The sequence below is a fragment of the Manacus vitellinus genome, unplaced genomic scaffold (genome assembly GCF_001715985.3).
Source record: "Manacus vitellinus isolate BGI_N305 unplaced genomic scaffold, ASM171598v3 scaffold_14_pilon, whole genome shotgun sequence".
Lineage (NCBI taxonomy): Eukaryota > Metazoa > Chordata > Aves > Passeriformes > Pipridae > Manacus > Manacus vitellinus.
Genome location: NW_021939063.1, coordinates 16,061,724 through 16,084,643, shown reverse-complemented (window position 1 = coordinate 16,084,643; position 22,920 = coordinate 16,061,724).

The following is a 22,920-nucleotide window of genomic DNA, read 5'->3' as shown; positions in this document are numbered from 1 at the left end:
TGAGTGCAGAACAGCACACTGATGCTGTTCCAAAGCGATGTGTTTGTGTTTCTGAGAGCAGCCAAGGCACAGTCTTGCACTGTCTGTGAGAAAGTGCCTTGTGGTCACTTGGGAATATCTTCAATTCCTTGTTTTTTATTTTTTTTTTCTGGTTACTGTTTCATTCATATGTTGGTTTCATTCATAACCAACTCCTGTGTGTAGGTGTGTCCCTTATTTGTTGTAACAAGTTAGTCTCAATATGAAAATGCAGGAGGTCACCAGAGCCCTTCCCTGGGCTGGAGTGAGGAGGGTGTTGGTCAGCTTGCTGCAGGCAGTATCATGGCCTGCTTGCCAGCCCTGACAGCAAGGAATGAGGAGGGGGTAGATTATGATTGCACAGAAAAACTTAATTGTGGCTTCTTCTCAGTTCTACATGTTTGACTTGGCAGTACTAATGTTTTCCTAATGGAAGGGTTTTTTGGGAGTAATTTTATAAAACAAGTACCATAAAGTGCACTCATGTGCCTTCTCTTATTTGTGTAATGGTTTTTAGCTGTCTCGGCGTGGGTGAGATGTTATGGTACGAGGGAAGGCAAACATGGCCAAGTATGGTAGCTGTGCAGGGAACACAGTGTCCCTGAGAGGAAAGGCCTTTAGCCTGGGAGTTACTTCCATCTCTGAATGCCCTTCTGTCGCTGCAAATAAAACTCTCAAGTATGTCTCTGCACAAGTGCCTCTCTAGGCAACTAGGAGAACATGCTTGGAAGAAGCAGAGTATGCCCATGAAGTAGAGCACACTTTGCTACAGACTGCTTGTCATTTTGCTTTGCTGGTCAAGTAGGGCTTATTTATGCATTGAAAATAGAGGCCTTAGTGTGTAACAATATTCTTTTTTGCTCTCTCTGTAACAGTGCTCCCATATTAGTCCTCTGTATTAGCCTGTGGAAAACTGTTTTTCTGTGGTTCCTTCAGAATTGTACTGATCAGTTTTAGTATATTCTTTTTCTCCCTCAGATGACTATTACACAGTAGCTGTACACATGTTCATCTGGGAGCTCTGCTGAAGCACAGGGTGAGGGTCAGGGAGGTGCTATGGCTTCACTCAAATCCTGTTCCACACAGCAGGGTTGGATGAAGTCTGGATAGAACCTGCACTGCTCAGCAGGAGGTAGGTGTGATGTCCCATGGCCTGGGTCTCACACTGCACAGATTGAGTACCTTGCTTCAGATTTCTAAAGAAAGGTTGAGAGAGCTGTGAAGAAAAATCTGTAGTAAAGCCAGGCAGGATAAGAAAGCCAGGTCTGCTGTCTTGAGACAGCAGCTCCAGGATTCAGGAGGAAAACCACCTACAAGTATACATTCCTGAATGTAAATACAGAGTTGGAAGGTGGCAACTCATGAGCCCTGAAGGTCCATTTTGGGGAGCTGCAGAGATTCCCTGTTGAACCATCTGCTGGTTCAACTCAGAGATGCTCTCAGTTTACTGAGTGTTGTATATATACTGTGCTTTGTAGCTTTTAAAGTTTCACTGGTTTTGTGCATCTAAACCAACACATGAGTTATCTTTTTGAAGTTGAATACATTACAGAATCGTAGAATAATTTGAGTTGGAAGGGACCTTTAAAGGTCATCTAGTCCACCCCTCTGCCATGGGCAGGGACATAACATCCTGCTTGTGGAGTCTATTTGCAGTTGACAAAAGTTGCCTGAATGAAATAGCTCAGAGGGAGGACTGCAAATTTGTAGAGTGTGGGTGAACCAGGTCTTGTGGAGTGAAAGCCAGACACTGAAGCAGAAAATCAGAATAAGAGAGACTGAAAACAAATGCACACTGCACTTGTTTGGTAACTGGGCATTCAAGGCACTCAGTATTCCACTGGGACTGACTGCTCCCTGGGTGGGGAGAAGAGGGAAGGACTTTCTTCCTATCCAGAGGAAAATTTAGGGATGTAGGTCATCTGAAAGATATTTTGGTGTGGAAGCAGGAAGCTTTCATGGCTGAAGATACATTGAGGAAGGCTGAAAAAGCATTTGCAATCTGTCGGGGGAGCAGTACATCTAAGGCAACGTTAAGGTTGCTGCAGTATGGGCCTTGAGGTGAGCTGTAACCAATTTGACTTAATCTATTACAGTTAGGAAAAGGAAAATTAGTCTCTGTAGGGTATGAAAAGGTGAATTTGAAAGCAGAGGTTGAATTATTAAAGGAACAGGAATGGAATCAGAGTGGAAGCAGAAGAGAAGTAGTGCAGAGTCGAGTGTGCTGCAAAAAAGCCTGTGTTCAGCATCTGTGATGAAGTGAGACCAGACAGTGTGTGATGAAGGACATACAAAAGGCTAGACAATAAAAACTCCAGCTGTGCAGTTAGTTGGGAAGTGGAAAAAAGCTTAAGTAGCTTCAGGGCGGTAGTTAGAGGCAAAATTGTGGATTGCATCATTCAGCTTGTTTGAGGAGTCGCTTTGTCTTTGAAAAGAGCATTGCAGGAAGAACAAGGTGTGATTGGGTTTGTCAGTGCAGAATTTAGGCCAGAGAACCTCAGCCCTTGGCAGTGAAGTGGAGATTGTTGGTACAGTCCAGATCCCATTGGTGTGGATATACCAAGTTACCTGGAAAACACACATCCTAACTATCCCCCTGCTTTGCATTGAGACTTAGATGCTTCTACTAACCAGCCTAACTACTGCTACTAACTACTACAGTTCCCTTCTGCAGCCCAGAGGCAAAAGGATGGGAGAAATTGTGGGTGGTGGCAGACAGATCAAAAACTCTGTCACTGCCAGAAGCAGCTGTCACACCATGTGAGTGAGAACATCCATCTCTGCTAGGGATCAGGGGACACAGGGAGTGCATGGCCACGAAGGGTCAAATTGTGGTGCAGACCATGCTTTCCCCAACAGCATGCAAGCTACCAGAAGGAACTCAGAGTGGATATATAGGCAGCCCATAGTGAGCACTGTAGATTTAATAATTTGGGGAACAGAAATGGAAAATTATATGGATTTTGCAGTGATAAAGTCTGGATTGTGAATAGAAGTGTATGACTATTAATTTCCACTATTAAATAGTAGAATATTTGATGTATTAAATATGGACTCAATCCTGAATGAACTAAGAAAGACAATTGGTAAATATTGGTTACTTGCAGATCCACTTCCTTTAGACAAAGGGGGATGTATGTGATTTACAGCAATTGGGTAAATGAAGGAACAGAAATGAAAGAAAGGGAGTATGCCTTCTGGTTGAGGAGGGGAAACTTCAACCATTAAAAGAGTGATGGAATACTCAGAGAATCAGTCTTTTCAAAGAAGGGCATGTGCTGAGAGAGTGATAAAGTACTAATACCTTTTGGGGACATGTGGCTCAGTCCCCAAGGATTACACAGGACTTACATGTGTGTGGAAAGGTACAACCAGCTGTAATTGCAGACAGAGCTTGTGCTCTCTATCAAATAATAGGATTAAGAATAGACCAAAATACAAAGATAGACCAACCTTGGAAGAAGTAATTTAATTGATTTAGTCAAAACTTTGAAAGAGTGAATCCAAACCATAGTAACTTAATATCCACGGTAAGTTCTTCTGGTTTATTTTACAGGATGATGCTTCTGGCATTATTGGCTTGAAGAGAAGCAGCTCAGTGTAGTGAGGATGATGTTGACTTCATTCATGTCCCTTCAAGCAAGTAGTGTAGCTACAGAGGGACTCCAGGAGAGGTGAATAAAACAGAAGGGAGAAGGTTTGAAACAGAGGAACACTAAATACTGACAGTACTTTAGTAAGGAGTACAGAGAATTGTGGAATTTAACTGTATATGAAGGAAAAATTACTCCTGAAATAGTGCAATCAGACTGGGATAGATGTAACATGAAAGGAAGATTGTACAGATAGGTGTTAAAAGGAGGCTTTTGTGTGTGTGTTAATCAAAGCTTGCTCCCTCCCTCCCCTTATGTGTGTATCTGTGTAGCATTTTCAATGTTAACCATGATTTCAGTTGATAGACATGATTGCTATTGATTAAAATGAACTAAAATGAATACATCTCATTAGAATAAAGGAAAAAGTGGTAGAGGTACCTGTAGTCCAGTAACAATATCAGACATCTTAACCACAAAAGAAATTTTTTCAGTGCAAGCTATAAGAGTTCAGAGTAAAGACTTAATGTGTGCCAAGGAAACATGGTAGTTATTGTTCTTTCTCAGCTGTATTAGATCGCTGCTGCAACAATTAGTTGTGCTAGATACAAAGTTTAACTGCTTGTTGAAGTAGAATAGTGGAAGCAATGGGGGTATCAAGCAAATGGAAAACAGACATAAGCAGATCACAATGTTATTCAGGCTTACTGGCTAGAATATTATCAAAAAAAGAGTAAGAAGTTTGCTACCTGGGTACAAATAATGCCTTACAAAAGTGGAAGGCTGGCTCTGTGGATAGCTTCATCAGATTTAAAAATAACATCAGTAAGGTAACATAGTATTTCTCTGTCATTAGAAATTACAAGCAACAGTGATGGTATATGAACTCTTAAAGAATGTCACTGCCATGGAGTATTAGCTGAAGACGTCCCTTGGCTTCAAAAAAGCTTTATGAAGGTAAAAAGTAAAATTAGCTTTACAGTCCAAAAAAGAAAACAAGCTTAAATGTAAGTGAAATCTGCTCATGCAGAACTTGAGCAAGTCATTACATGCAATTACCCTTAATCTTTGGCACTGCAATTAGGAGCTGTTTTGATGCCATGTCTCCATTATCAATAAATCACCAGGCTGCTAACAGGAATAATTGTTTCCACATGCCAAAGCCTTCATCAATTTCTGAGCCATTTGTTGCCATCACAAAGTGCTGATGTTTGTGTAGGTTATAACACACCCTGACTGCCAAACGCATTCCACCCAGGTAAACGTGTGTGTGTCAAACAAATCTGTACATGTGTTAGATCACAGACCAAAGGAAATGTTTCTGTTACTACACAGCAAGCATTAAACATCAGTGAAATCCAGTTTGCACTGATGTATTCATAAATATTTATTGAAGTAGCAGTTCTTGGAGACCATTTCTTATGGAACACCACGGGTAGCTTGCAAATTCACCTCTGAAATAATTAGTAAAACTGTATGTTTGGGGGTTTGTTTCCTTGTTGTTTTCCTTGTGGCAGAGTGCACAGGATCTTGATGACTGTGACAACTTATACAAAATCAGGATGAGATAAAAGGGTTGTGATAACCTTTGGCCAAGGGAATGGTGCCCTGCTGCTCCTGACAGGCAGCAGCACGCTGGTTATACATCAAAATGTGCTGGGTTTTGGATACGTGTGTGGGGCGACTTAACTTTTTTCTTCCTGATAGAAGATCACTTGAGAAATTGTGTAAAGTGCTGAACAGTATTGTTTTTGTCAAAAAAGACTGATTTTTTAAAAAAATGCTTCAGGTTTTTTAATTTCTGCACGAGTGAAATAATTAATTGTGTGTCCTTCCTCCTTCTCTTGACTATCTCCAGAGTGGTTCTTTGATGCACTGACTGCCAACCATTGCCAAACAGCATCATCTTGCCAAAAACAACAACAAAAATAATTGCCCCCCTATATATTATGTCTCATTGTTCCCCTCTTTGCTCTCTCTTGATTCCATTGGTATTTTCCTTCTGTCTCCTTTGCTGTAGCTGCCATGGGACCCCAAGGTGGTATTTTTCGTGCATTGAACTGTGAAATGTTTTCATGTTCATTCCAGTTGATCCTTCAGCTCAGTTGTGTATTATTAGAGCAAAGTCCATGTTTAGCAATTCAGAACAAGTTTAGACACCATCAGTTACTTCACTATCTAATTCTAGGCTTAAATGTTTGTGTTCAAGGTAAGAAAGTGTTCATCTGATCACAGCAAATAAAAAGCAAAGATCACTTATTTTAAAAAAACCTCTTTATTTTGGGCATGAATTTAAGTTTTTAAGGTTTACAAGTCACCTGTTGCTAAAGTAAAGTCTGGAAAAGAAAGTATAAAAGCCAGAAGGTGTTAAACAAATATACTTTTGCAATAATAAATGGATTCTGTCACCTGAATTGAAATATAGTACCTGAAACTAGTTCCCTGATTACTTTTAACGGTTTATGAAAGGTTTTGAGTGGTTATTTGGATTTCTTTTTTCCCCCTGCAGCTGTGAATTAGATGGAAAAATACTGCAGCTGAACATAACATTGTTTTTGTCACTAGAAAATTCACTGCTGGCATTGAATTCAGCCTGGAAAAGTAAAGAGGTCATGACACAACATCTGTTTTGTGGAGAGCATAGTTATTACCACCAGTAATACTGCAAACACTGGAGTGGAAAAAATAACTCCAGGGCAGAGATGCTGTAATGATGCCTTTTTGACCATTGTTTTATGGACTATGTTATCTGGATTTCCCCTTAGATGCATGTTTGGAAGGTAAGTTTGAACAAAACACTCATGCTGCTCAAACATAAGGTGGAGCTGTTTCTTTGTGATAGAATTTCCACCTCAGCATCTCCCCATCTTCCTTGTTTGTTTTTGGTTGGTTTTTTTTTTGTCCTTACCACATTTTCAGTGTTGCCAGTGATTTTACAGGCAATATGCTGGAGGCATGTGACTAAGGTTTGTTAAACTCCTGTAATGATTTACATTTGCTCTTGGATTTCATTTTTAGCTAATACAATCCATATGAGATGTTAGGGGATCCCACCCTGCATTTAGCTTCAGTCAATCCTCCCCACCCTATTGCTAATCTGAACTAACTTTAAATCCCATGCCTCGCTCCCTTGGGCTGGTTGTAACTGGGAAAGCTTCTTACCTCTTCCTTGAGGTGATGGCCTTTGTGTGTCAGTGACAAGGGAACCTCTGGAGTGTTCAGTTTTTTGACTGTACCACGGTATAAATTTGTTCTTTTGTGCTGATGCTTTCTACAGACAAATCATTCCAATAATTAGGAAAAGCTTCTGTAGAATTGTTGTGTTTAAAGCATTGACACCATTGGGCACCTGCTTTACCTGTTGGGATTCTGAGCAGCTTTATGTGTCTTCTAAAGCCAGACAAAGCTAATTCCAGCCTACAGCAAAACTGGTCCTGCAAAACGAGAAACATTAGTGAGTACTTGGAGCTGCAAGAGATTTTCTTATTTCTGTCAGCCTTAATATGTCTGTCAGAGTTCCAGTGGAATCTGGACAGCATTCTTAGTCATGTGATGTGGTTTTAGGTAGTCCTACAAAGAACAGGGAGTTCAACTTGGTGACCTTCATTGGTCTCCTCTAGCTTGAGATATTCTATGATTTCCAAATAACAACAATGCTACAGTGACAGTAAGAGGAATTCTTCCTGCTCTGGTGCCTGGGAGGGGGGTGGCCCATTTTACATAGAAATAAACTTAGGAAAATACTAAACATAGGAATAAACAAGGGAAAATTGTGATTTGCCATGGGCTCCTGGTAGGTTGGATCACTGACAGACCAGTGTGGGGATCCAGGCAGCTGGTTGCTTTTTCATTCTTCCTGATGACACAACTTTTTGTACTTGTGAGAGCTACTCAAAGCATCACCACCTGCGAGGTTTTTCTAGCAAAAATGTTAGTTCCCCAGTAAAGTAAAGCAATTGAACAAATATTTTTCCTGGAGTGGCAATTATTCTCTGCCTATCCTGGTCTTCTATGTTATTTCCAGGTACTCCAGACTTCCTGAAGAAGCCAGCCATGTACATTTTTATTTTTTTCTTGCCTTCTTTGGATCTGTGGTTCTTTGGGTAAACAGGATAAAAGTTATTTTGCCACAGCAATTTGGAGACTGTCATGCCTGCTGCAGAGTCAGAGTAAAATTCACCTCTTAATATGACTAGTAACTTAGATTTTAATAAAAAAATTATTTATCTGTAGTCCTGGTGCACTGGAGGAATTATGAAAAGATATTAAGGGTGTTTTCCTGTGGATAGTTTGATATTTTATAAATTTAAAAATATGGTAAATACTGAGAAGTCACAGATGAAATGTAACATGTTTGCTGATCAGCTCTAAGCATTATCAGCTTCCCACAAACCACAGCTTCTGACAGTCTGCAAGGGAGTCATGGTTCCCTGGATTGTGATTAGAATCTTCAAGCTGTCTACCAAAAATGAATCCACATTAAAAATGTTTTTGAGAAGAGCTGTGTAAAGCAACCTTCCCTTTGAAAATCTGTATGGGATACAGCAAATAAATAAGTTCTAGTCCTGCAAACACAGAGGAGAGTTAATTGGGGAACAGGCTACTCATATATTTATTCCTGGTGATGCCTACTGGGATTCACAGTGATGCTGCTGTGTTTGATTTTGAGATGTTCTGTGTATCCCTGCCTAGAGAAAGAAGCCAAGTGATGCTCTGCATTTTCCTGTTGTTTGCTAAAACAATCTTAGAAGTGAAACTGCATTTCCTTTTGTTGCTCACTCCTTTGTTTGTCCCTTTCCCCTCCATTGAATGTTTCTTCTCTTATTCCTTCCATTTTTCCCTGCTTTTTAAAATAGACTTCTAGTTATCCAGTCTGTTGTAGTGTAGCTGGGAGTTTGTAACTAAAAGAGTAGCTGAAATTAACTCCCTGGTGCAAATTGTCAGGTCTTTGAGCAGTGCTTAAGACAGTTTGCTGTACCTGTCTGTTCTTTGGTAAGGAGAGGAACAGAGGTCAGCAGTTTGCAGATTGTTTTTTCTATTCTTTATGAGTTAGTGTGTATGAGTTAAAGTCATGTGGGACTTACAGCAGAACATTGATAAAAGACTCAATATTAAATTGTAATATCATTATCAGAGAACTTCACCTCTGAAGATACATTTTGTACAATAAAAAATGTAACATACATAAATATTAAGTATTTATGGTGCACTTCATGAGGTCATTTCTGTATTTTTACCAGCAATTTTAGATTGTGGTTTCTAGTGAACGTGTGCTGAGGACAGCAAGTGTTCCAACATCCTTGGAGGTAAGGTTCAGAGTTAAGAGCAGTGTTTTACAATGACTGTATGGACACTTGTGGCTCTCTGAGCTCCTGACCCTACTAAAAGCATCACAGTATCATATTTCTGTGCTTTGGAGGAATGATTTGAAATATGGATGCAGTTGCTCCCAAGGGAGAGTTGGAGACTGCAGTTGCAGGCAGCCTCCAGAAATGAACCCCCTCCTCCTGTGCTCGTCCAACCTCTCTTGTGCCTGGTTTGCTTTAACTTTGCAGTTGCTTTTCCCAGGTCCTGACTTGCAGAGCTTTAGACTCTCACCCTTCTTTGCTAAAAGCTGGCTCGTCAGTCAGTCCATTACCTGGCTCACTTGAAAATCTCAGCTGTTGAGTTCAAAGCTGCCCTGTGAACTGGATGTGTGGAGGGATTTAACTGGGAGATGGGCAGCAGCTCCAGCTGTAAAATTCACTCTCTGTGTGTAGCAGACAGTGTTACACAGCCCTGAGAAAAGCTCCTCACACACACACAGAACAAAAACAACCATGGCAACTCCTTGTAATAATGAACATCTCTTAGTCCTCAGGCTTTGCAAACACTTAAGGTACTGAGTAGTCATCTGCTGTCAGTGCTCTTCAAAGCTGCTCCCTATAAGGTCCCCTGTAGCCAGTGAAGTAAAATCCTTTTTATGAGGTCACTCTTCTCTCATTCAGTTCTGTAATAGAAAAGTTGACTCACCAACCCCAACCCTGTAAAACTCGATACGATATCTACAGTGTCATTTCGCTTGTTCAGCCCTGTTATGCTGCCTATTAGTCAGAGTTCATTTATTTCATTAGTTTACTTTGTAAAGCAATTACGGAACTGTTACCACAATAGGACTAGAATGGTGTTTTACATTTACTAAAATAACTTGGCAATTAATTTCAAATGATCTCTGTGCAGTAATCTCCTGCATATAATAGAATTATTCAAATGTCTATGAACATTTTACATGCAGTACTAGAGTGAGTTAAATCAATCAAAAATTAATTGCATCCAAGGCATCAGTATAGCCTTCTGGGATCAGCTGAATACCAGTATGTCACAATAAAGTCATAATAATTGATGTAGCATTGAATCGTGCCTTTGCTTCTCCCTTATAATGGCAATTTTATTAGCTGAGCAGGCTAGGTGGAAAAATGAAAAGATAAGAGAAATGAAAGTAAGTTAAATACCAGCTAGTGGCCATTAACTTTGATTTAATTCTGTGCTTATGTGGTTTATCATCCTGACACTTTCTGTATGCTTAAAAAAGCTTGTCCTTGTTTTGCACAATTGCACTTTGACTGTATTTCCTACTTATATGTACGTAGAGAACAATGGAATATGGCTCAGTATTCAATTCCAGTTGTCAGCCCAAAATATTTCTTGTGAACTTTTATGTAATGACTTGGACATTGAACATGAAAGATATTTCTTCTTGGTGTCCCTTGGGCTTTCTTTTTTCTCAAGGTGTGACTCTTGGGGGATTTAAGTCATAGAAGTAGAGTGTGGATATCAAAATATTAGTAATCCCTCTTTTCTCTAGCAGATTGCTTCTAAGGTTTTTATTTTTTTTTAATTTATAAAGCAAGACTATTGCTGTATCACAACTACTGAAGAGCTGGTGAACTGACTGCATAGTCTTACATTTTTGTATATATGTATTAGGGAACAAAGAGGAAATACTAAGCTTCAAATTCAACTACAAACTTTTTATTATTTTCAGAGAATCTGTGAACCAGGCAAGAGTTTGTTTCCCTTATTTGGAAAACCATATTGACAATCATCGGGTATAAAAAGATTGTTATAAAAGAAGAATTTTGGATTTAAGTGATTTTTTTCGTTCTTTTTATATGTTTGATATCCTTTTGTAACGCATCACTGCCTCTGTGTACACCTGCCCCTTCATGGTGCTTCTCCAAGTGCTGGTCTGGCTTCTTAAAGGCATAGTTTTGGATCTTGTTTGTACCTATTAGGTAGCCAGTGCATTTTTGAGTGACCTAAAATGGTTTGGTCCTTGGATGAAGAGATATGTTCCTGCTGTCCTAGACCGTTTCCAGGATCCCAAGAAACAGTTACTGCTTTCCCAAAATGAAAGATGGAGAAGCTGCTGAAGCTCATACTGCAAGTCTGTCACATTGTGCTGCATGAGTAGTGTCAGAAATGCAAGTCTTCTTTCCTTAAACTGGACAAGAAGGGAATAAGACAGGAAGAGAGCAGTTAGGAAACCATCAAAAAAATATTTTATGAGTCAGCATTTGCTCGGTAGGTTTTGTGCTCTTGACTTCCTTCTGCTCCTTCCAGGGTTGTGTGCTCTTGCTCATTCTTTTTTATACCCATGGTTGTGCTTGAAAGCTTGCTGCCTGTTCTGTGCTGCAATTTGGACTGTTGTGTGTGCTTGTCTGAGGGGAGATCATGCATTCTATACATATAGAATGTATTTTTGCTCTCTTTTCTGCAGTGCAAAAATGCAGTCCTGCATCTTCTGAGGGGGGTGAGAAGGCAAGCAGGGGTGGTAAGGTGTAAAAATGAACAAGAAAACCACATCATTGCCTGGGGTGAGGGGAAGGTGGGTGGCAGCAGTTATTTTGTCTTGTTCTGTGACAGAGGGATCTGAAAACAGATGTTGAAAATAGTTAAACATGCTCAACTTGTAGAGCTGTAGCCAGATATTCAGGGGGGGAAACATTCAAATACAAGAGGGAAATCCAGATCTAGAAAAAAGTTCTGAACTGTCAGTGTTCATGAGGACTGAAAGAAAGTGATATAAGAGGCTGCAAGACATGTTGGTGCCTGAGAGCTGGCAAATGGAGCACTGGAGATTAATGTAGGACTAGAGGAAGTCTCCTAAGTCCACATAATGTGACTTTTCCCCTGTGAGTTTGTCTGTGTTATAAAAATGTTGTTTTATCTTGCTCCCTTTGGCATTTCCCCTATCCAGTCTTCTTTCGTTACTTCATCTTACTGCTAAATTCTTAAAAACAGGAGCAGACTCAAATCTGCAAAGCTGTCATGTTTGTGGACAGGCAGGAAACCTGAGTTTTCAGTGAACATCATATGAGTGGATTCAACTTGTGAATGGTGAAAGGTTCAAGAGAAATGTGAAAGTCTTTGGACTCTGTTCACAAGAAGTGCTCAGATCCTGATGGATATATTTACAGGCAAAAGCACCTGAATTTTAACAGTGAAACTGTTATCAACTCCTAAAGATAGCCCCATTCTTGGAGGGCAAAACCAAGGCAATAAGTGGATAGGTGATTTAACTGTAATTGATTTAACTATTAGAGCATGTGGGTGACTTTGCAGCTAGAGCAACTACAACTTGACCTCTGATAAGGGCATTTCATCACTACAGACTTGACAAAATTAGATTATCAGAAAAGTGGGTAAAGCATGGAAGGGGGCTGGGGAGGAAAAAAAGCTTTCAAAGTTTGAAAAACTGCAGCCCTTTCAGGGCAGGAATTTCTCAGGCTACATCTGAACAGCAAGACCTGCATTTGATTGGTGATGACAGAGCCAAGCTAAACTCAGTGTAGCTGGCCCAGTACTTCAGATTCGTGCAGGTTTGCAAGCACCAGAGCTGGTTGCACTGTGCTGCCCAGCTGGTTTTTGCACACTGGCTCCCAAATATCTTAGTTGTATGTGCTTAGATTGCAGTGTGCTTAGATTTACCCTGCAGTTGGTGACACAGCCACAGATGATTGTCCAGACCTTTGTTAAATATGTACAAGAACCGGAAGGGATCGTGGCAGTTTACAAGAATTTACAAGGCATGGAAGAGGAGGAAGAGGTGAGATAAGTTAGTGGTGTAAGGTTGGCATGTCGTAAAAATGCAGCAGTTGGCAGGAATGTTTCCTAAATTACAACTTTCTAATTTGTTCCTCATTTAAATTTCTCTAGATATCTCAGTGGAAGTGACAGCAAAGCCCTCATGTTTGAGACATAGTAAAATAAACCAATATAAAGATGCAGAATGTACTGTAGATTGTGTAGCTGCAACTCTGTGATGGAAAAATCTGTTCCCCTTTCCATTTACTGATCAGAGATTTTAACATGCCGTAGGTATTATCCAATTTTTTTTTATGCTTAAAACCAAATTAAAAGGGACGAGGATAATTCGTTGGCTTCGTAAGGATGTATTGTCTTGGCAGATGTTGCCAGTCAGACTCACTGATTAAACCTCCCCTTCAGAGCTCCTAATTTGAAATGAAATGTAAAGTTGAGGCATGACAGAAATATTTCTCACAGTCATCAGATCAACTTTCTGATTCTGAGCAGTTTCCTTTTAACCCAAGTAACCTGCAAAAAGTCTTTATGAACTACGTGGCATCAACAAGTAACACTGGATACTGAAGAGCCAGCTCAGCCTTTTTAAAAAATCAATGATTCCTGATAGTAAAAACCAACAACAGTTATGTGGATCTGGCTTTCTCTTGGACATCTGTGTGCTTTGAAATTGTGTTCGTCTTTCCCTTCATTAACAGAGAATTTGAGAATATCTCCTTGCCCAGTGGTAGTCATGTACCATCTCTAGGTTGTTTGTCATGACTGCTGTGTGGCAGCAAACTGATGTGTTTAATGGCTTTAATCTGATACACTGTTCTCCCCCTGCACACAGTGCATTGTTTGCTGTTATTTCCCCCCACCTTTCCCTTCCCCATCTCGTCTGTACCTCTCCCCTCCTCTCTGCCTGCACATGCTGCCCTTTCAGTAGTTGTGTTTGCTTAGCCCTGAGCCTGATTGCCAGATTCCCTTGTTCTCTGGGTGTTTCTCTCCCAGGTGCTAGATTCTCTTTTACTCCTGTTGTGCAAGGTTTTACTGGTTGTATCCTCCAGCGCAAAAATGTGAAATTAATTTTGTTAATTAATGTTTGACTTCTTGTAGTAATGAAGAGTTTATTAAATTGCTTATAATTATCTCATTTATTTCTCACTGTGAAGAGACAATTTTTATTTGACTCAAAATTTAATCATAGTTGAGTGATTTAACTAAGCTATTATTTGTGACCTTCGTTTGTACAAGTGTTCTTTGCTTACTGGCAATACCTGGGAGGCTCAGCATTTTTTTTTCTATTTGTGTGATCTGATCTATAGCTGTGAAGTACAAAATGTTTCTTCTTCCCTAAGCTGTGTTTGTGTAACAGTTTTCAGTCATTTAAGAATTTCTCTAAGGCTTTTCCCCCCCCTAACATTACAGGTAAAGCCTAGTGAAATTCTGAGCTCCCCAAATTTACTCCCTGTCAGGAGTGTGAGGTACAGTCAGCAGTCAAGCTGGCATTGCAATTCAGTGCAGTGATGTGGCTTCTGCTCCTGTCTTGGCTATTTCTATCCCATGTTTCTGTGTTGCAGATTTAGGGCTTTACTTTGAGAGAATCAGAAGTTCTGAAAACACATTCACCAAAAATTTAGTTTCTTATTGGAACATTCAGTTTCTATATTTCCATAAATGTATTTGTGAATACGACTGTCTTAATGTTTTTGTCTTCCAGTAACTGAAAAAAAAAAGGTGTTATTTGAATGAGGAATACTGGGAAATAGCTCCATGTGAGCCCATTTATCTGCTTTCTGTAATCATGGGTTATGTTAATGCACATAATACTAATATGACCTGAAGCTATACAGTATAATAGCAATGTCCTGTTAATAGTTATATGAAAGTATTTCCCATAACAGAGAAGTGATACTTTACATGATTTTCTTTTCTTCCATGGTTCTCCATGACAGAGCTTTCTGAGTGTTCGTAGAGCTGGGTATTGTCTTCGTTTTTTTTAAAGCTGTTCATAAGCAGGTATTCAAAATGCTGTGTTAAATGTTTACGTGTTCTGTGAGACTTCTGCTTATTTTCTACATCTGAAAAAAAGCACCATTGCAGGTTTACTTTTGATAATTCTGTGGGCTTGCCTATTGGTTTGGGTTTTTTTATGTCTGTTACTGAAACACTTTGTAGCAAAAGAGGTATTCCCTGCACCGCCCCGAGGAAATATTGTCAGTGAGTAATGAATGAGGCTGCTCCCTTAATTTGTAATACTATTTTCATGCCTGTCAAAGTATTACTTCATTTACAGTTCTTTTCAAGGTGCTTTAAGGATGTTCTTTCTTATTTCAGTATGGATCTTGTTATCCAAATGAATTAAGCTGGCAATAACTTCTGGCAACTTCAGTGAGGACAGAGACCTGTCAGGCTGGAGCTGGGAACTTCCAGTCTCTTCCAGCTCACTGTTGCATGATGATCTTAGCTGAGACTTGGTGCTCTTGAGCAGCATCATTTTATGCAAGGCATCACCATTGGACATCTGGTTCTACTTTCAAAATGAGAGATAATGGGTGATAAGCTTTCAGCCTGTGGGACAGGCAGTGCTCAAAGTCCTTTTGTACCCACAGTGGTCTGAGTTTCCAGCAGCTGGTGGAGTGGGGAAGGAAGAGGGAACACAAGTGCATTGCACTCCTTTCTTCTGCCAAAAGATGGAGTAAATGATCTACTGATCAGCCTGTGCTGCTAATTGATTTTCTAGGCAACCAGGAACTTTTCTGTGAGGAAGGAAGGTTTCCTGTTGCTTTAGAGTGTTAAAGCTTCATACTTCTCATAATTTGTGCTAAATGTAATGAGGCAGTTCATCTTAATGAATTGACCAAATTGGTTGGTAACAGATGGGTTGATGACAAATGGGTTAATTAGTAGTCTTATATAATCAGTTTTTATTTCAATTATTTTGTCTGCTTATGTGTGAAAGGGTTATATCAAAAAAGTCCTTTCACCTCTTGCAAAGAAAAGAAATATCTGTGTTATTGGTCAAAGCAGTCCCTTCTACAAATATAGGGATCCTCATCGAATCAAACTAAAAATAGTATTGGTGTGCCATAATTACAAGTGGAAAAGCTGGCATTTTCAGCAGTGCAAGGAGATTATTTTAGACAGTTGCTATGGAACACTAAGTTTCTTTGGCAAATAAACCCGTGTGCTGTAAGCGTAGCCGGGTACGTACTGCGTTTTTCTGCAGATTTTCATTGCCCATGCTAAAATCAGCTGTTAGATACTGGTGATTGAGCTCCCATCAGTAACACTGGTATGACAGTAGTTGACTTTGTTTTTTTTGCTGTATCCTTGTCCCCGTGCTTGTGTCGCTCAGTGTGTGCCTTTGTGCCGAGGGACTCTGCCTGGTTGTTCCTCTCAGGTGCGCCCCAGGTGACCTGACCCTGTTCCTAACCCCTCGAGTGAGGTGCTGCCAGTCTGAACTGTTAAATGAGAGGTGCTGGGAAGACTAATCAGGAGAAGTTGGAGGAGGCTGAAATCACCAGAGACAGATTGTGTAATTTAGATTCATCAGGTAAATGAACTACAGACGTGTGTTACGGGTAAAACTGCTCCCAGAGCGGCCTTTTTTGCTTGGTGACACCATGGTGACTTTCCAAAGGTGCAGCTACTGTTTTTACAGAAGTCTTCAGTATGTGTGTTGCATCTTATGTCTGCTCTCTTCTATTGCCTGGAGTTTATTGTCCCCCAGCATTCCCCTTTATTCGTAGAAATCTCACCTGTAGAAGGGATCTCGTTTGACTGCTTCCAGAATATCCCTTTTTCAGTCCTGACTTTGTAGCTCTTCAGAGAGTTGAAAGATGGAGGAGTACTTTTAACTTTGAACCTTTCTAGGAATGCAGATTTCTCCCTTTAAATGTCAGTAACTTGCAGCATTAGAACAGAAGTGAAATGTCTGGTAGGTGGTATAAATGGGGCAGAGAGGTTAAATGACTTCCCTGGATGCACTTGGGAAGTCTGTGTCAGATTGCAGGTCCAGACTAGAGTTGGGATTTTGTTCCTTTTTCAGGCATTCAGATGATTATGGCATCAACTTCCCTGTACAAAATTTTAAACATATCCCCTTGATTCCCTCATGTCCTACAAAAAACCCCACAAACCACTGTAAGCACTTAATAGGTGATTATATAAAATGCAATGTGGGAAGGTGAAGGAATTACGACAGCAAATTGGAGGGTTGTTTTGATTCAATGAATTTTGTACATGTGGGCACTGCAAACACTGGCAGCTCTAATGGTGTCTTACAAGACTTTATTCAGCTTTCAAGTGCATTTATGTAACATTTTTTTACCCATTATTGTAAAAAACATGCAAGATACTTTAGCTAGATCAGTAGCTCATATGAAGAATGCTCACACTGAGAGGATGATGAGGAGAAAAGCTTTGATTTGACACACAGTGATGAGCTTTTACTTAAATGGAGTCCTTTGCAGTGCTGTATTTGCATATTACACTGTTCTCAAAATGAAAAGGGTTCTCAGGCTTGCAGCAGTTTATACTTGAAATACTCTGACTTTGTTGCTTATTCTATATAAGGCAAAACTATCTGGAAGAACAAACTTAAATGTTAATCAATTCAACTGCTTTATCCATTCTCTGTGTATTCATTTTAGGAGAATTGGAAGGTGTGAGCTGAAGGAAAAGGGAAAGTAAGGGAGGAAAAGAGATGCTTTGTGTAAAACAGTTGCTTCTAGAAGTAGATTTTTCTCTTCAGGTCTAAGTTGTTGTGCTGCATGGGAAAGGTCTTCCAATATGGAGATGGCTAATTTAATATTTGCAACTTCTAGATCCAGCTCACTGTAAATATTGAAAATGTGTTTCTTCCCTGACATCCCAAACAACCTTTGGTTCCTGTGGGCCACAGGTGTGGTGTTGTCCTTTTAAAAAGTAAAGAGCATATTTAATACATTGAGGCAGACCAGAGAATGGGAAACACTCTCTAGAATCTCATTGTTCTATTTCTGCTCTGTGCTTGTTTTAGCTGTGCCAGGAGCTCTGTACAAGCTCTGTAGATAAAATTATCTATGGCAGGATGCAGGGGTGCCACTCTAATACTTGAAGAAGCAAGTAGCTTGTGGTGCCTACTCGTGTGGACGTGAAGACTTAGTTTAAGAGTTATCTGTGGCTGTCTTGGTGGTATAGACAAAATAGGAGTGGTCTCATTTTGTTGGTTGTTTACACCCATATAACGTGCTTTTCCTCGTGCACTCTGGCACAAGGCACAGAGCAGTGACATGGCTGTGGGAACTCTGGGCCTGCATTCATATAAATGTCTTTCTTTCAAAGCATTTAATGCCCTTAAGCAAATTGACCTGAGATACAGGATCAGTCTGCAGTCTGAGTGCTCAGTAGCTGGACATTCAAATCAAAGGCACTGCCTGATCTCTTTACAGAGGAAATTGCAAACTGCAAATACAGTCTCTTGGTTTTAGTTTGATTTCTGGATGTCCTTTACTTAGAGCTGCTGAGAACAAGCAGAGTCATGCTGTAGCTTTGGTTCTAGAGCATGGAAATGGGGATTGTTTCATCTGTCACTGTAGCATAAAGCTACAGCTGTGAAGAAGCACTTAGTGGTGTAATTGCACACATTGTGATTATATGCTAGTTTTATCTGATCCTGCTCCTACTGAAGTGAAAAAAACCTGCCTTTGAATTAAAGTGGATTTGAATTTTAAAAAAAGTTCTATCTGAAATACTGTGTGTATATATAAATGTATCTTAGAGATCAAAAAGCTATCTCCTTCGTGTGCTGTTTTTTACAAGGTGTGCTCCAATGTTGACAGTGCAGTTTAAATTGCAGTGTTCATTTGTAGCAAGGTTGAGTGAGCTCCCAGGTCTGTCTTTTAAACCCAAAATATTGACAGTAATGTCATCAAAGTTCTTACTTTTTTAAAAAGGTTTCCTGAGGCTGTCCATCAGAAACCTATTAAATCTGAAAAAGAAACAAAAATGTAGTCTCCTAAGGCTGAGTTAAATAATGCAGGAAAATCCAGACCTCCAGTGAATCTCTCATTCTTGATGAGAAACTAGCATGGACTTTGTGAGCCATTTTCATGTTTCTTTCCATGTGCATTCTTTTCAGCATTTATAGTGGGGAATGTACTGGAAGACACAAGAGCTCTTACTGGCTTACTTTTTTTTCTTCCTCCTCTTTCTCAGTGTTCTCTTTAAAACCATCTACAGGGGCTCTTCCTGCCAGAGCCTTTTGTATTTAAATCCGTAACATTACTAGTGTAAAGACCCACTCTCCCTAATGAACTGGCTTGTTAAACATATGGATTTGTTTGGAAAAAAACAAAACTTCAAAAGGAGCAGCCTGAAGATTTTAAATATATATTGCCATATTTCATAGATACAGTGCTGTACTTACTGGTGGGATTAGTGGCATAAGGCCTTTGATTCAGTGTGTCTTCCAGTTAGCTGACTCATGACCTTCATGTACTACTTTTATTCTACCCTGAAATAACATTCTAAACTCCAAAGTGTCTGATGTGTTTATCATGGAAAATTGTCCTATTCTTTGAAATTCTTGTCAAAATTTTTAGGGAGAAGACTCCATTTGCAGGAGTGTCTGTAAGTAAATCATAAATATTTGTAACTAGTATTCTATTTGCTCAGTCGTAACTTCTAATTCAGAATATCTTCCTAGCTGAAAGCTGCTTTAGAGTTTGTTGCTCAAATTAATTGTAGAAAGTGCTTTTTAAAAGAAAAAAAAATGCATCTAGCGATATGGTTCCTACTTCATATGGTAACTTGCTACTCATGACCTCTTTGAACCCACTAAAAGATGAGTGTCCATTCTAGTCATAGGCAAAAGTTCTTAAAAGTGTCTTGTGTTAATGTCTGCTTAGGTTAGTGAAGGTAGGACTGGATGCTGACCTGTCCTAAATCATTCAAACTCTCCATTTTGTTCTTTTTATTAAAATGAAAAGTTAGCTGACCCATGAATATCCCAACTCTGCTTCACCTTTTTCCTCCCTGTCCTGCAAATGCCTGGAGCTTGGAGCTTGCTACTCCTGTTTTCTGTTCTCTGCTCTGCCTTGAGAGCATCACATATTCCCCCATAGAAAAGGGAAGCTGAATGGCTGGTGAATTAATGTTTGTTTTTTCTTTCTGATGCAGTTATTTAGCCCAGGTGTTTTCAGGATGGGGAGAGAATTCAAGGAGTGTTCAGTGACCTTCACGATCACCCTACCATGTGGTTTAGTGTTGGCAGAACAGTCTGTGCTTCCAGTGGGACCTGCCTGGTATCACCACAGTGGTTACACAACCATCCAAGTTTCCTGTGTGTGGTATTTTTGGACAGTCTTTCTCCTGCAGGTGGAATACTTTTTCTGTGTCAGGAACATTCCACATGTGTAACTAAAGAGGATTTTTTTTGTTTGCCTTTGATCCCTGGCTCATTACCTTACTTTTCTCCCTCTACACACCTGAAGGGATCCTTGTCATGTCCTATTTGTATTGGACACAGGCCAAAGGGCTTTCAGTGTAATGGAGACCCAGCTGTGTGAAGTATTGGTGCTGCAGAGAGTAAAAACACAAACCTTGACCCAGGAGAGCTTACAGCCCACTGAAGGGCACCTTTTGGAGGCAGAGGATGGGACATGAATGCTCAGGTGGGTGAGGTGGAGTGAGTGCTCAGGGCAAAGCAGCAGGGCAGTGGTGGAAGCAGAAATAATCCCAAATTGTCTGAACTGCAGGTTATATTGCTCTGTGCCCTTGCCTTTGGTGTAGGTAACCAAACTTGATCAAATTAAAGGATCAAGTCCCGAAGAAAGAAGGAGGCTTTTCCCTTAATGGGGAAGTTATATGGCTGCTGTGCAGAGAGTAATATTTGCTATTAAATACAGAAATAAAGTTATATTACTTATTCTACCACTGTTGTTATGAGTCAGTAAACAAGAATTTCTTCTGTTGCCTTAGCTTCCCTTACTATCTCCAGTAGTTAAACAAGGACCACCTGGCTCTGGACACCAAAGTCTACACCTTTGTTTTGCATGCAGATTGTTTTGATTGGATTTGGATTGATTTGATTTCATTGAAATATGAATAATATAACCAAGATGTTATGAATTTATACTAACATCTCCTGTAGACACCTGTGGTGTCAAAGCAGGTGGTACTATCTCTGGCTCTAGAGTCGAAGTAAAGCTGAGAATGTGTTTGTTGCTTCAATGTTAATCCTGGAAAAGTAGTAATCTAAGAATTTAACAGGAGCATTTTTCTATACATTTCTTACCCCCCCCCCCCCAATAAATACATATAAAACAAGGAATGTTCTTAGTACTTGGTAAGAAATAAAATCTGATGTGAAAAATCGTAAGCCCTGGAGCTGATAGTCTGTTTTCTCCCAGTTTGGATCCCTAATTTTTTCAGGACTGGTATAAAATTGTTTGATCTTACCTTTATTGTTCTGTTTTCATCATAGTTAATATCTTATCTGCTTTCCTAAAACTGCAGAGAAAACCATTACAACCTCTCCTTAGGCACTGGTTCTCTGGTGGTTTGTGGCTGTGTTGGGCAGGGTCTGTTGAGTAATTTTCTTCTTACTGTTCTTGTGGTGCAAAGGATGAAAACATTCTGTTATGAAGAATGAAAACGTTTCCAACATCTTGTTGAAAACTGTGTCATCCAGACTTGTTTTCTGACTACTTGTAAACTGCTAAGAATAGGCTGTAAAGCCTCATCCCCGTGAAGCCCCTTGCAGAATGCAATTCCCACGTCTTGTGGAGTGGGTTGTAGTGTACTCCTTTGGCCCAGTACAGCCTAATTCATGCTGCTTCCCAAACCCAGATCCTGCTTGGAGCAGTGCTTGAGCAGATGCCTAGGAAAATGCCTAAGAGCAGGATAAGCACATAATAACACTTCCCTCACTATTCCAAGTGATCCGCTTCATTTCTGAACTGTTGTAAGTATTTATATCCTAAGGGAATGAGTTCTGCAGTGTAATTATGTGTTGCAATTTCATTTGACATCCCACAGCTCTTGTATTATAAGAGTTATTGAACATTGTTTCCTATCTAACTTTTCCATGACTTCTAATACCTTAATAGTCTTCATCATATGCTTACCTGCCTCTTTTCCAGACATAGTACTGATGTATTTAGTTTAGAGGATGCTTATTCCTTTGTTAATAATTCCTAGTATTTGATTTGATTTTTTTGTTAATGGCTGATGAAGAGTGAGCTGAGGTGTGTACAGAACTGTAGATTGTACCTTCAAAATCTCGTTCCTGTGTGGTAATAGTTTCTGAGTCAATCACTCTGTATATAAAGTTAGGATTATCTTTCTTTGCATGCACTACTGGGAATTTGTAAGTCTGTAGTTTTATCTGCTCTTCTATCAGACTCATTCAGCACTGTGAGAACCCTCTGCAGACAAGTTATTTTTTTATTATTATAGATGCTTTATTAGCATAAGCAGACTTTCTCATTTTGATATTCATCCCTTTTGCAGATGATTTATGCATGTGGTGAACAGTTTGGCCTTTAGCAGAAATCTATGCTGTCTGATCTCTCTGTGGTTGCTGCTTGAGCAGTGGGACCACACTGGAGGCTTCCTGGGTTAGATGATAGGTTCATTTTTGTATCATTCATTTGTGAATATTAACCAATTTAAATTGTATATTTCTGTCCCTCGCAGATCACTTTTATAAGAAATTTCACTGATACATGTGATCAGAAACCTTATGGAAATCCAACAAGACTATATCAGGCATATATATCTTGTCCATATGTCTGTGACTCTTTCCAAGAACTCTAGTAGCTCGTGAGTCGTGATTTTCTTCTAGAAACATGATGTTAACTCTTCCTCCATATGTTCTGTTTATGCATGTGTCCTTAAATTTTCCTTATCAGTTCTGGCAGTTCTACTGCAGCAGAAGCCTGAAGTTCTGCTTTGTATTTCTTTGAATTATCCCCCAAGTGCTTCTAAAAGTTGACACTGCAGTTTGCTACCTACAGTTTCTCTGGCATCAGGAGGAGTTCACATCCAAGCTATTTGATTTACTTCCCATAGTACCCAGGTGTTTGATTTGGGACACTACACTTCTTTTTACTTATTTCTATACCTACAAAATGGAAGAGAATCTAACTCAGGATTTATAATTTTATTTTTTTTTAATGTGAGTTGGACCAACACCACAAGGCAAGTGGTCCTGGGCTCTTGTGGGAGCACTGGGACAGTTTTGTGACCAATAAAG